Source organism: Ambystoma mexicanum, chromosome 9, assembly GCF_040938575.1.
Source record: "Ambystoma mexicanum isolate Mex_15411 chromosome 9, UKY_AmexF1_1, whole genome shotgun sequence".
NCBI classification, from domain to species: domain Eukaryota; kingdom Metazoa; phylum Chordata; class Amphibia; order Caudata; family Ambystomatidae; genus Ambystoma; species Ambystoma mexicanum.
Window position 1 is genome coordinate 1519065609 of NC_090931.1, and position 12150 is coordinate 1519077758.

General features: G+C 50.1%; 1 long non-coding RNA gene across 1 annotated transcript in view; it reads right to left on the reverse strand.

Moving 5' to 3' along the window:
* Window positions 1-9702: 9702 nt before the first annotated feature.
* Window positions 9703-12150, reverse strand: part of LOC138489829 (uncharacterized) — a 499715-nt gene continuing 497267 nt past the window's right edge. Inside the window, exons 3-4 of the long non-coding RNA XR_011274930.1 lie at window positions 10085-10217; window positions 9703-9953 (exon numbers count right to left, since the gene is read on the reverse strand). This is a non-coding gene — a long non-coding RNA (uncharacterized lncRNA). The remainder of the gene's footprint in view (window positions 9954-10084; window positions 10218-12150) is intronic.

Sequence of the window (12150 nt, forward strand, 5' to 3'; positions counted from 1 at the left end):
GCAACTCAGATGCCGGGCGCCAGATCCAAAACGGGCACATCCAGAGCAAAAACCCCAGTGAGACCCCAGGAAGGGCAAATTGAGAAGTGCTGGCGGCAGAGGCGACAAACACACGCAGAATCACCATCCCCTCCTCCGGGGCTGACCCCTGCAGGCAACAGACAAGGACGAACTCTTAAACTGCTTGAAAGGCATGGAGGCCAGAATGAACAAAGCTTTCCAGAGTCAAATGGAACAATTAAGGGAGGACCTGAAATCATCCCTCCAGGAGGTCAATAAAGAAATGGCAGAGATGGGCGAAAGAGTGGACTTAGTCGAAAGGGGCCTCTCGAATGTCACGGAAGAAACAAACCAAAATAGCCTGCTACTGGACCAGTTGGCGACCGCAACAAACAACTTAGAACTCCAGGCGGAGGATCTGGAAAATCGCTCAAGGAGATCCAATATTAGGGTCAAGGGCCTGGCGGAATCGGTGCAGGACAAGGACCTAAAAGATACCATGCAACTCTGCTTCAGCAGCCTGCTAGCAGATGTCCAACCGGAGACGATCGGCTTTGACAGGATACACCGCGTGGGCCCAATTCGCAACGAACCGGAGTCGAGACCCAGAGATGTCCTGATAGCAATGACATTTTATGGTCTGAAAGAGGAGGTGCTATGCGCGGCAAGAACAAACCGAGACCTTACGATTAATGGGTCCCGTATACAGTTGTACCAGGACCTGGCCCTGATTACTCTCCACAAAAGAAGGCTAATGCAACCGGTTACGAAGGCCCTTCAAACACAGCAAATCCGATATAGATGGACGTACCCGTTTGGCCTGTCGTTTACATGGGAAGGAAAACAGAGGAGAATCGGGAATTGCGCAGAGGGCCTGGCGTTGCTGCACCTGGAGGATGAGCAACCAGAGGCGCCTGTGCGCCCACGCCCAAACATGAACGGCCCGTCTAGCAAACCATGGGAATGGTCAACGGAGCGAAAGCAAAGAGGAGGGAGGAGAGGAAGACCCGGAAGCTCACAGCCGGCTCATGACCGGGAACGGAGAGGCCCAACAGATCCAGACTCGGCCCAATACACGGATAACGAGTAAAGTGCTAACCAAATGTGAGAAAACAGCACGGCTGAATGGAATAGCCCGCATGGAGGTAGGAGGTCATAACTCTTGGAAGCAGGGTCAGGTAATACAATTCCTGACTATTGTGAACTGGGGAAGGGTCGGAGGCCCTAAGCCCGCGGTGACCAGCGGGGGCCCCTTGGGAGCCCAGGCCTCATGCATCCCCAGGATTGGGAAGGGGGAGGGGGGTCGGTAAGGGAGGAAACTGGAACGAAGGACAGGAAAGCAGGGAACCAAAAGTCCGGGAAGGAAAAGGAGCCAGCTCCACGATTGTATGAGACGGAAGCAAGAACAGGCAGAGTAAGCTATAGCGAACGAGAACATAGGGACCCACAGGCAGACAATCTCCACCTAGGGAGTAATGGAAGAAGTGAACATTGTCTCGATTAATGTCCAGGGGTTAAACTCCCCCGCTAAAAGGCGTTCGATTTTAGGTAGATTGGAAGCCATGCATTCAAAGATAGCGATCCTACAGGAGACGCATCTGCTCCAGAAAGATGAAAAAAGGATGCAGAGCAGAACATACCCTCTTCAGTTTTTCACCTCAAGCCAAACAAAAACAAAAGGGGTGGCAATCTTATGTAGCAGAGACTTAGACTTTCGCAAACAACAAATACTGAAGGATCAGAAAGGCAGATACCTGGGGGTAAAGGGTACTGTTAATAGTCAATTGTATACAATACTAGCACTCTACGCCCCCAATGAAAAACAGGACCAGTACATCCCTAAATTACTCCAGAAGTTGGGAGGATGGTACGAAGGCCGAGTGATAATAGGAGGGGATTTTAATTGTGTAATGGACCCGCAATTAGATAAAACACTCCTCCCAACCGCAGCAGATCAGCGAAACAGACAGGCCCTTGGAAAGCTTTTCAGAGATTTGGATGTGATAGAAACGTGGCGATTTTTCCACCCGGACACCCGAGAATACACACACTACTCAGCAGTGCACAGGGGTTACTCTAGAATAGACATGATTCTGGTGTCCTCTACATTGATCCCCTATGTCAAAAAAATAGAAATCTGAGTCCAATACCTCTCTGATCACGCCCCAGTCGTGAACTGCATAGAACTGCAAGGGACAATACATAGACCCCGACCACAATGGAGGCTAAATGAAACAATCCTGAGGGATATTGTACTTAGGGCACATATGGAAGAAGCCATATGGAACTATTTCCTTGAAAATGACAATGGAGAGGTGGACTGGAGGGTGGTGTGGGATGCGGGGAAAGCAGTAATTAGGGGGGAATTCATAGCACAAGCAACGCAATACTATAGGGAGCGAGCCCTTATAATGCACAAATTGGAAGAAGAGGTTAAAAACGCTGAAAAGCTCCATAAGACCCGTCAGACGCCCAGAGCTTGGCGAGACCTTAAAAAGGCCAAGGCCAAACTAGAAAACCATATCACAGATAGAACGGTGCAAATACTGCTAAACATACACGGGGGGAAAGCAAGCAAATTCTTGGCAGCCAAACTACGCAAACAGAAGGCGCGTAATTATATCACCCGGCTAAGAAATAGTACAGGGGAACTACAGACGGGAGAAGAGGATAAACTAGAAACGATGGTCCATTTTCATAAAAAACTGCTGATTAGCGAGAACCTGAATGCAGCAGAACAAGAGTCATATTTGTCAGCCGTAAAATTGCCACAGATATCGGAACAAAAAGAAAAATTGGGGGACCCCATCACAATACAGGAAGTGTGTGATGCGATAGCTGGAACGAAGCAGACACATTGTCCCTACAAGATATTTATCAGGACGACGCCCCACTCACCTTCGAAGGATGTAAACATAGATTCGGCCTTGTCGAAAACCACAGATTCAAATATATTCAATTGAGCCACTGGATCTCACACCCAGAGGTAAAAAGAGCAGGGTTACGACCCCCGGTAGGCCTAGAACTAACAATACGGGAGGGGACACATGAAAAAGGGATCACTAGACTTTACAAGCTACTGGATAAGGCGCAAACAGACGACTCCCTCCAGTACATGAACGATTGGGAGCGGGACATAGGAGAGGAGATTACGCAGGAAGAATGGAGTCAAATCTGGAGGAGGGCGCACAAATTATCCGAATCCACGGCAATTAAAGAATCGGCATACAAACTATGTTACCGCTGGTATTTACCCCCAAGTAGAATACACAGAATGATCCCCACGTACCCCCCAGAATGCTGGCGTCAGTGTGGAGAAAGAGGAGACATGTTCCATATGTGGTGGTCGTGCCCAAGGATAAAAATATTCTGGAAATAAATACTGAGCCTGATCAGGGACATAACGGGCGCAGACCTACCATGGTCCCCGAAAGTCATTCTGCTGGGGGCAGTGACAGAAGGGAACTATGCAGCCTCAGGAAACAGAGCGGCCCTCATAACCCACCTTCTGGCTGCAGCAAGGATGACAGTGGCCCAACGATGGAAGACAGTGGAGGGCCCTACAACTCCATGGTGGTGGGTGAAAGTGTGGGGAGTTATGGCAATGGAAAACATCTGCGCCACAAAATCAGGGTCATATCTGAAATTCTTGGCCATATGGGACCCACTTAAGGACTATGTGGGGGAGCGGGAGAATCAATACTTTAAACCCCGGGCTCTTAGAAACATCCATATCAGATAAAGGCAGCAGAAGAAATGGTGAGGGATTGCCTCTTGGAATTGTTCTGGTTACAACCATGGTTTTGATTGGTTCAATTAATAAAAGGAAGGGGGGGCGGGTGGGAGGGTTGGGGAAAAGTATGAAGACAATACTAGACTCTACAAGAAAGTTCAAGGGTGTTGAATAAAAGGTTCATGTTGATAACAATGTTCTTAACACATGATGTGACGAAAGCTCAACCATTGTCTTAAGTTAAAAATGAAAATAAAGTTGGTTAAAAAAAGAGTAATTGAAAATAAACAACATTTTGAGAGGAAGGATGATGAGGTAGAGAGAGGGGTTAGGGTTGACAGGAATAGAGGGGTAGTAGGATGGGTGTGGTCTAAAAAAGGGGTAATGTTGAGTAGAGTGGGTAGGGTGGGTGCAGGTGAAAAGGGAATAGGGTCAGATGGCGGTAAAGAAGAGGTCTAGGGCGGGTGGGGGCTGAGGGTAGGATAGGTTGCCTTGGGAGGACAACAAAAACATTTCTACCGTTGAAAGTCGCACAAATACATGCCAAATCAGAACTGGAATTAATTTTGCAGCAGAGTCCAACGGGAGGATTCTTTGTATGGTTTTATTGATAGAAAATGTTGCCAGTCCAGGGCAACTGCCTGAGGCATAGGGACATTCCAAATAGCGCAAGATGCATTGCCACAGGCAGCCCACTCTGTTCTACAGTGAAGAATACAATCAACTGACTGGATTCACACAGCTAAGGAACTATATGCAAGCAGAGACACCTCACCAGCAAACAAAGGTATCTGACACCAGCACCGAGAGTCTAGGCAACACCATAGTGTTCACTGCATCGCAAGACTAGACTCTTTGGCAAGATTCCCCCAATGGTCTGGGTGAAAGCTTGCAATTATCTCTGCATTGATTCCATGTGGGATAAAAGAAGGTCTGTGCTAATCGGCCAGCTCGCTCTAGGTAAAGTTATCACATAGCGGCCAAAATTGCCACTCTCATTGTTCCTAACATTGCTGCAGCACTATGCTCGCTTGCATTAAAGGCACTATTGGTCTCACAGAGTAGTAGCTTGTCAGCTCATCCTCTCCAAACCGACTGCACACGCTATTTGCACACCCTATTTGCAACCCTTTGCATCACACAACCCATACTCATCAGCCCCTCCCACCCCAACTACTGTGCTCACTCCACACATGCACGCTCCTACATGAAGGTGGGCAACCATGGAGACAGGGACAACAAGGTCAGAGATGGTTAACACATGGGAAGAGAGGGTGCATGAAGGTGGGCAACCATGGAGAGAGGGAAACAAGGACAGAGATGGGTAACACATGGGAGGAGAGGGTGCATGAAGGTGGGCAACCATGGAGACAGGGACAACAAGGTCAGAGATGGTTAACACATGGGAAAGAGGGTGCATGAAGGTGGGCAACCATGGAGAGAGGGCAACAAGGACAGAGATGGGTAACACATGGGAGGAGAGGGTGCAGGATGCGAGAACAGTGATGGGTAACACAAGGCAACAGAGGGTGGGTAACACATGGGAGGAGAGGGTGCATGAAGGTGGGCAACCATGGAGAGAGGGCAACAAGGACAGAGATGGGTAACACATGGGAGGAGAGGGTGCATGAAGGTGGGCAACCATGGAGAGAGGGCAACAAGGACAGAGATGGGTAACACATGGGAGGAGAGGGTGCAGGGTGGGAGAACAGTGATGGGTAACACAAGGCAACAGAGGGTGGGTAACACATGGGAGGAGAGGGTGCATGAAGGTGGGCAACCATGGAGACAGGAAAAACAAGGTCAGAGATGGTTAACACATGGGAAGAGAGGGTGCATGAAGGTGGGCAACCATGGAGAGAGGGAAACAAGGACAGAGATGGGTAACACATGGGAGGAGAGGGTGCATGAAGGTGGGCAACCATGGAGACAGGGACAACAAGGTCAGAGATGGTTAACACATGGGAAAGAGGGTGCATGAAGGTGGGCAACCATGGAGAGAGGGCAACAAGGACAGAGATGGGTAACACATGGGAGGAGAGGGTGCATGAAGGTGGGCAACCATGGAGAGAGGGCAACAAGGACAGAGATGGGTAACACATGGGAGGAGAGGGTGCGTGAAGGCGGGCAACCATGGAGACAGGGGCAACAAGGACAGAGATGGGTAACACATGGGAGGAGAGGGTGCGTGAAGGCGGGCAACCATGGAGACAGGGGCAACAAGGTCAGAGATGGGTAACACATGGGAGGAGAGGGTGCATGAAGGTGGGCAACCATGGAGACAGGGGCAACAAGGACAGAGATGGGTAACACATGGGAGGAGAGGGTGCATGAAGGTGGGCAACCATGGAGAGAGGGCAACAAGGACAGAGATGGGTAACACATGGGAGAAGAGGGTGCATGAAGGTGGGCAACCATGGAGAGAGGGCAACAAGGACAGAGATGGGTAACACATGGGAGGAGAGGGTGCAGGGTGGGAGAACAGTGATGGGTAACACAAGGCAACAGAGGGTGGGTAACACATGGGAGGAGAGGGTGCATGAAGGTGGGCAACCATGGAGAAAGGGACAACAAGGTCAGAGATGGTTAACACATGGGAAAGAGGGTGCATGAAGGTGGGCAACCATGGAGAGAGGGCAACAAGGACAGAGATGGGTAACACATGGGAGGAGAGGCTGCATGAAGGTGGGCAACCATGGAGAGAGGGGACAAGGACAGAGAAGGGTAACATATGGGAGGAGAGGGTGCACGGTGGGAGAACAGTGATGGGTAACGCAAGGCAGCAGAGGTTGGGTAACACATGGGAGAAGAGGGTGCATGAAGGTGGGCAACCATGGAGACAGGGGCAACAAGGTCAGAGATGGGTAACACATGGAAGGAGAGGGTGCATGAAGGTGGGCAACCATGGAGACAGGGGCAACAAGGACAGAGATGGGTAACACATGGGAGGAGAGGGTGCATGAAGGTGGGCAACCATGGAGACAGGGGCAGGTCAGAGATGGGTAACACATGCGAGGAGAGGGTGCATGAAGGTGGGCAACCATGGAGACAGGGACAACAAGGTCAGAGATGGTTAACACATGGGAAGAGAGGGTGCATGAAGGTGGGCAACCATGGAGAGAGGGCAACAAGGACAGAGATGGGTAACACATGGGAGAGGGTGTATGAAGGTGGGCAACCATGGAGACAGGGGCAACAAGGACAGAGATGGGTAACACATGGGAGGAGAGGGTGCAGGCAGGTGGGCAACCATGGAGACAGGGGCAACAAGGACAGAGATGGGTAACACATGGGAGGAGAGGGTGCGTGAAGACGGTCAACCATCGAGACAGGGGCAACAAGGACAGAGATGGGTAACACATGGGAGGAGAGGGTGCAGGGTGGGAGAACAGTGATGGGTAACGCAAGGCAGCAGAGGTTGGGTAACATGGGAGAAGAGGGTGCATGAAGGTGGGCAACCATGGAGACAGGGGCAACAAGGTCAGAGATGGGTAACACATGGAAGGAGAGGGTGCATGAAGGTGGGCAACCATGGAGACATGGGCAACAAGGACAGAGATGGGTAACACATGGGAGGAGAGGCTGCATGAAGGTGGGCAACCATGGAGACAGGGGCAGGTCAGAGATGGGTAACACTTGGGAGGAGAGGGTGCATGAAGGTGGGCAACCATGGAGACAGGGACAACAAGGTCAGAGATGGTTAACACATGGGAAGAGAGGGTGCATGAAGGTGGGCAACCATGGAGAGAGGGCAACAAGGACAGAGATGGGTAACACATGGGAGAGGGTGTATGAAGGTGGGCAACCATGGAGACAGGGGCAACAAGGACAGAGATGGGTAACACATGGGAGGAGAGGGTGCAGGCAGGTGGGCAACCATGGAGACAGGGGCAACAAGGACAGAGATGGGTAACACATGGGAGGAGAGGGTGCAGGCAGGTGGGCAACCATGGAGACAGGGGCAACAAGGACAGAGATGGGGAACACATGGGAGGAGAGGGTGCAGGGTGGGAGAACAGTGATGGGTAACGCAAGGCAGCAGAGGTTGGGTAACACATGGGAGGAGAGGGTGCATGAAGGTGGGCAACCATGGAGAGAGGGCAACAAGGACAGAGATGGGGAACACATGGGAGGAGAGGGTGCAGGGTGGGAGAACAGTGATGGGTAACGCAAGGCAGCAGAGGTTGGGTAACACATGGGAGGAGAGGGTGCATGAAGGTGGGCAACCATGGAGACAGGGGCAACAAGGACAGAGATGGGGAACACATGGGAGGAGAGGGTGCAGGGTGGGAGAACAGTGATGGGTAACGCAAGGCAGCAGAGGTTGGGTAACACATGGGAGAAGAGGGTGCATGAAGGTGGGCAACCATGGAGACAGGGGCAACAAGGTCAGAGATGGGTAACACATGGGAGGAGAGGGTGCATGAAGGTGGGCAACCATGGAGAGAGGGCAACAAGGACAGAGATGGGTAACACATGGGAGGAGAGGGTGCATGAAGGTGGGCAACCATGGAGAGAGGGCAACAAGGACAGAGATGGGGAACACATGGGAGGAGAGGGTGCAGGGTGGGAGAACAGTGATGGGTAACGCAAGGCAGCAGAGGTTGGGTAACACATGGGAGGAGAGGGTGCATGAAGGTGGGCAACCATGGAGAGAGGGCAACAAGGACAGAGATGGGGAACACATGGGAGGAGAGGGTGCAGGGTGGGAGAACAGTGATGGGTAACGCAAGGCAGCAGAGGTTGGGTAACACATGGGAGGAGAGGGTGCATGAAGGTGGGCAACCATGGAGACAGGGGCAACAAGGACAGAGATGGCACCTAAATATCCCTGGCGCTTTTCAAGCACTTCCGAGATATAGAAGCGCCTTATGAATACCTGCACGGCATGGAATCCTGCACCTAAGCACAAGAAGTCCTACGTGTTAACAGCACTTCAGAAAGCTACGCAATTCTATGAGCTCTCACAGGCAGGGACGTGGATAATGAAAGCAGCATAAAGCCTCGTATTAGGAAAGGCTCCTTTTCAGTGTTCAGGCAGCAGCACCAGGTGAATGTTTGATGTATTTCCTTGAGCCCCCTCCACACACACTATACAGAAGGCAGCGCCAGTCTTTACACCGAGAGGGCAGCTTTCCTGCTGCAAGCTAAGCCCCTCTGTCTGATACCCCCGAGTGGCTCTCCATTCTGCATGCCAGCTGCCTCGTACCTCGTAAATAAATGCCTCACTCCCCCAAAATAAAGCCTCCTTACCTTGATGTGCCTTGTTTTTCCCATGAAAGGCCGGCGCCCACACTCGCTCGATCCGCCATTGCTGTTGGCGTGTTGCCAGGCAGGCCCAGGTCAGGAAGAAAAACAAGCTGAGTTCCCCTTCAGAACACACCCAAAACAAGCTGACTCCCCCCAAAAAACACAAGAACACAAACACACAGAGAATATTTTAGAACAAAAAGCATTCACTAAATATACATGTGATTTTTCTGTACATTAGTATTTTCATTTCTTTTATGTGGGTCACTTATAAAAGTACATCATTGGGGTTTAGTCCTTCACTTGTGTTCCTTCTTCCAACTGGTCTTTTTATTTTTTTTTAATTAGTTTGTATGCTCCGGCGGTTCGCAGGAGTACAGCAACTGCACCCATGTTGCTAATCAGCATTCTTATAAGATGAAATATATACCTTTCTATATTACTTTCATTCTTAAGCTCGGTAAGATAGCTCAGTGAGTTGAGCGCTCGCTGCTGCAATATGTTTGTGTGAGCTGCAGGTTGCAGGTTTGAATCATGGCAAGAATTAAAAACGAAAGTTTGTAGCCAACTAAGCTCACCTTGGCGACATCAAATAAATGATGGAAATGAAAAGTAAAATAGCGAGACTGTCAGCATGAGTAAACCCATAAATTTGCGTGGCTGCTACACAAGCTGAATGCAAAATAACGATTGATATATGGGAATAAAGTCACTCAAATGCGCCAGCTCTTAAGAAAAAAGTAAAAAATGTTTTTCTGTTTGGTGAGTCAAAATCAAGTTTATTCACTTAATTTCAAAGATCAATTATCAATGTTAACTTCACATTGGTTCCACTTGATCCTGGAATATTATTAGTAGAGAACAGTTCTTATGTCAAGTTAAGTGCGATCTTTCAAACAACTCTCAACACGTGTTTCCCCATTGATAGTTACAATGGTTCATCAGGAGAAAAATGAGACAGCATTATTTTCTGAAAAAATAGAAAAGGAGAGAAAAAGAAAGAAAAGGTATTTTTTTAGAAATTGTGATTGTTACAGAAAACTATCTCTCTCCTCAATTCCCATTTCTTAAAGAAAAAGAGTAAAATTCTTAAGGACTCACCCTTATAGGATACCCAATTACTGAATGCAGGTTGTGCTTATTAATATCAGAAATCCCAGGTAGATGTTTATATTCCAAAAGGTTAATTTGTAGTTCAATTTTGATAATTCATGTATCTTTTGAAGATTTCATGCTAAAGGAAGAGAAAATTCGAGCAAATTAAAAGGTTGCTTAATGCTAGATTGTTTTTTGATAGAAACTGTTATTTTTAAAACTAATGTTTCTTGGCTTTAAACAAATCTTATGTTCTTGGAGAAAATTGTTGTTAAATTTAGTAGGTGGTGGTTTAAAAAACCTTAATAACCTTATAGAATCAAAATAATAATTAAGTAGAAAAGCTTAATGCTAATAAGCACTAGATAAAGTACCAATAAAGGTCCAATGTGGATTTACCCAGTTTCTCAGGAGTTTTAGGCAAAAAACGAGGCTACGGTAAGCCACACTTGCTCTAAGAAACTTAGCAAAGGATACATCAATAATAACAAAAGCTGCAGATAAAGGCGGAAAAATAGTTCTAATGAATAGAACAGATTACTGGGTACGTGTATTTCAGGGGTGCGCATGAATTTTTACACGTGATTGGGCCTGGGTGAGCGGGGCGTGTATTACTGGGGTGCACGGGAAGGGTACATGTATTTCGGGGTGCGTGTGAAGTTTCACACGCGATTTCAGCAGGGTATGTGTATTTCGGGGTGCGCGTGAAGTTTCACACGCGATTTCAGCAGGGTACGTGTATTTCGGGGTGCGCGGGAAGTTCCACACGCGATTGGCCTGGGTACATGTATTTCAGGGGTGCGCGTGAATTTTTACACGCGATTGGGCCTGGGTGAGCGGGGTACGTGTATTACAGGGGTGCGCAGGAAGTTCCACACGCGATTGGCCTGGGTACGTGTATTTCGGGGTGCGCATGAAGTTTCACACGCGATTTTAGCAGGGTACGTGTATTTCGGGGTGCGCGGGAAGTTTCACACGCGATTTCAGCAGGGTACATGTATTTCGGGGTACGCGGGAAGTTTCACACGCGATTTCAGCAGGGTACGTGTATTTCAGGGTGCGCAGGAAGTTCCACACGCGATTGGCCTGGGTATGTGTATTTCGGGGTGCGCGTGAAGTTTCACACGCGGTTTTAGCAGGGTACGTGTATTTCGGGGTGCGCAGGAAGTTTCACACGCGATTTCAGCAGGGTACGTGTATTTCGGGGTGCGCGGGAAGTTCCACATGCGATTGGCCTGGGTACGTGTATTTCGGGGTGCGCGTGAAGTTTCACACGCGATTTCAGCAGGGTACGTGTATTTCGGGGTGCGTGGGAAGTTTCACACACGCTTTCAGCATGGTACGTGCATTTCGGGGTGCACGGGAAGTTCCACATGCGATTTCAGCAGGGTACGTGCATTTCGGGGTGCGCGGGAAGTTCCACACACGATTTCAGCAGGGTACGTGCATTTCGGGGTGCACGGGAAGTTCCACATGCGATTTCAGCAGGGTACGTGCATTTCGGGGTGCGCGGGAAGTTCCACACACGATTTCAGCAGGGTACGTGTATTTCGGGGTGCGTGGGAAGTTCCACACGCGATTGGCCTGGGTACGTGTATTTCAGGGGTGCGCGGGAAGTACCACACGCAATTGACCTGGGTACGTGTATTTCAGGGGTGCCGGGGAGTCCTACACGTGAATTGGCCGTGTGGGTCCACCCAGGTGTTCCCTCTACACCCTTCACGGCCCCTGCAGGCAGCCCACACCACAGGGGACTACCCTGCACCCCTGGTCATGTCCCGCAGGCAGCCCATCCACCATGGGCATGCCCCCCAGCCAAGCCACATGTCAGCTTGCACTACTGATCACCAACGCATGTCCCCCTGCACCCCCACCCCCCAGCAGTCAGGGGCACCTGCCAGCAGGCTCCCACTCATGTCCCCCTGCACCCCCACCCCCCAGCAGTCAGGGGCACCTGCCAGCAGGCCCCACTCATGTCCCCCTGCACCCCACCCCCCAGCAGTCAGGGGCACCTGCCAGCAGGCCCCCACTCATGTCCCCCTGCACCCCCACCCCCCAGCAGTCAGGGGCAC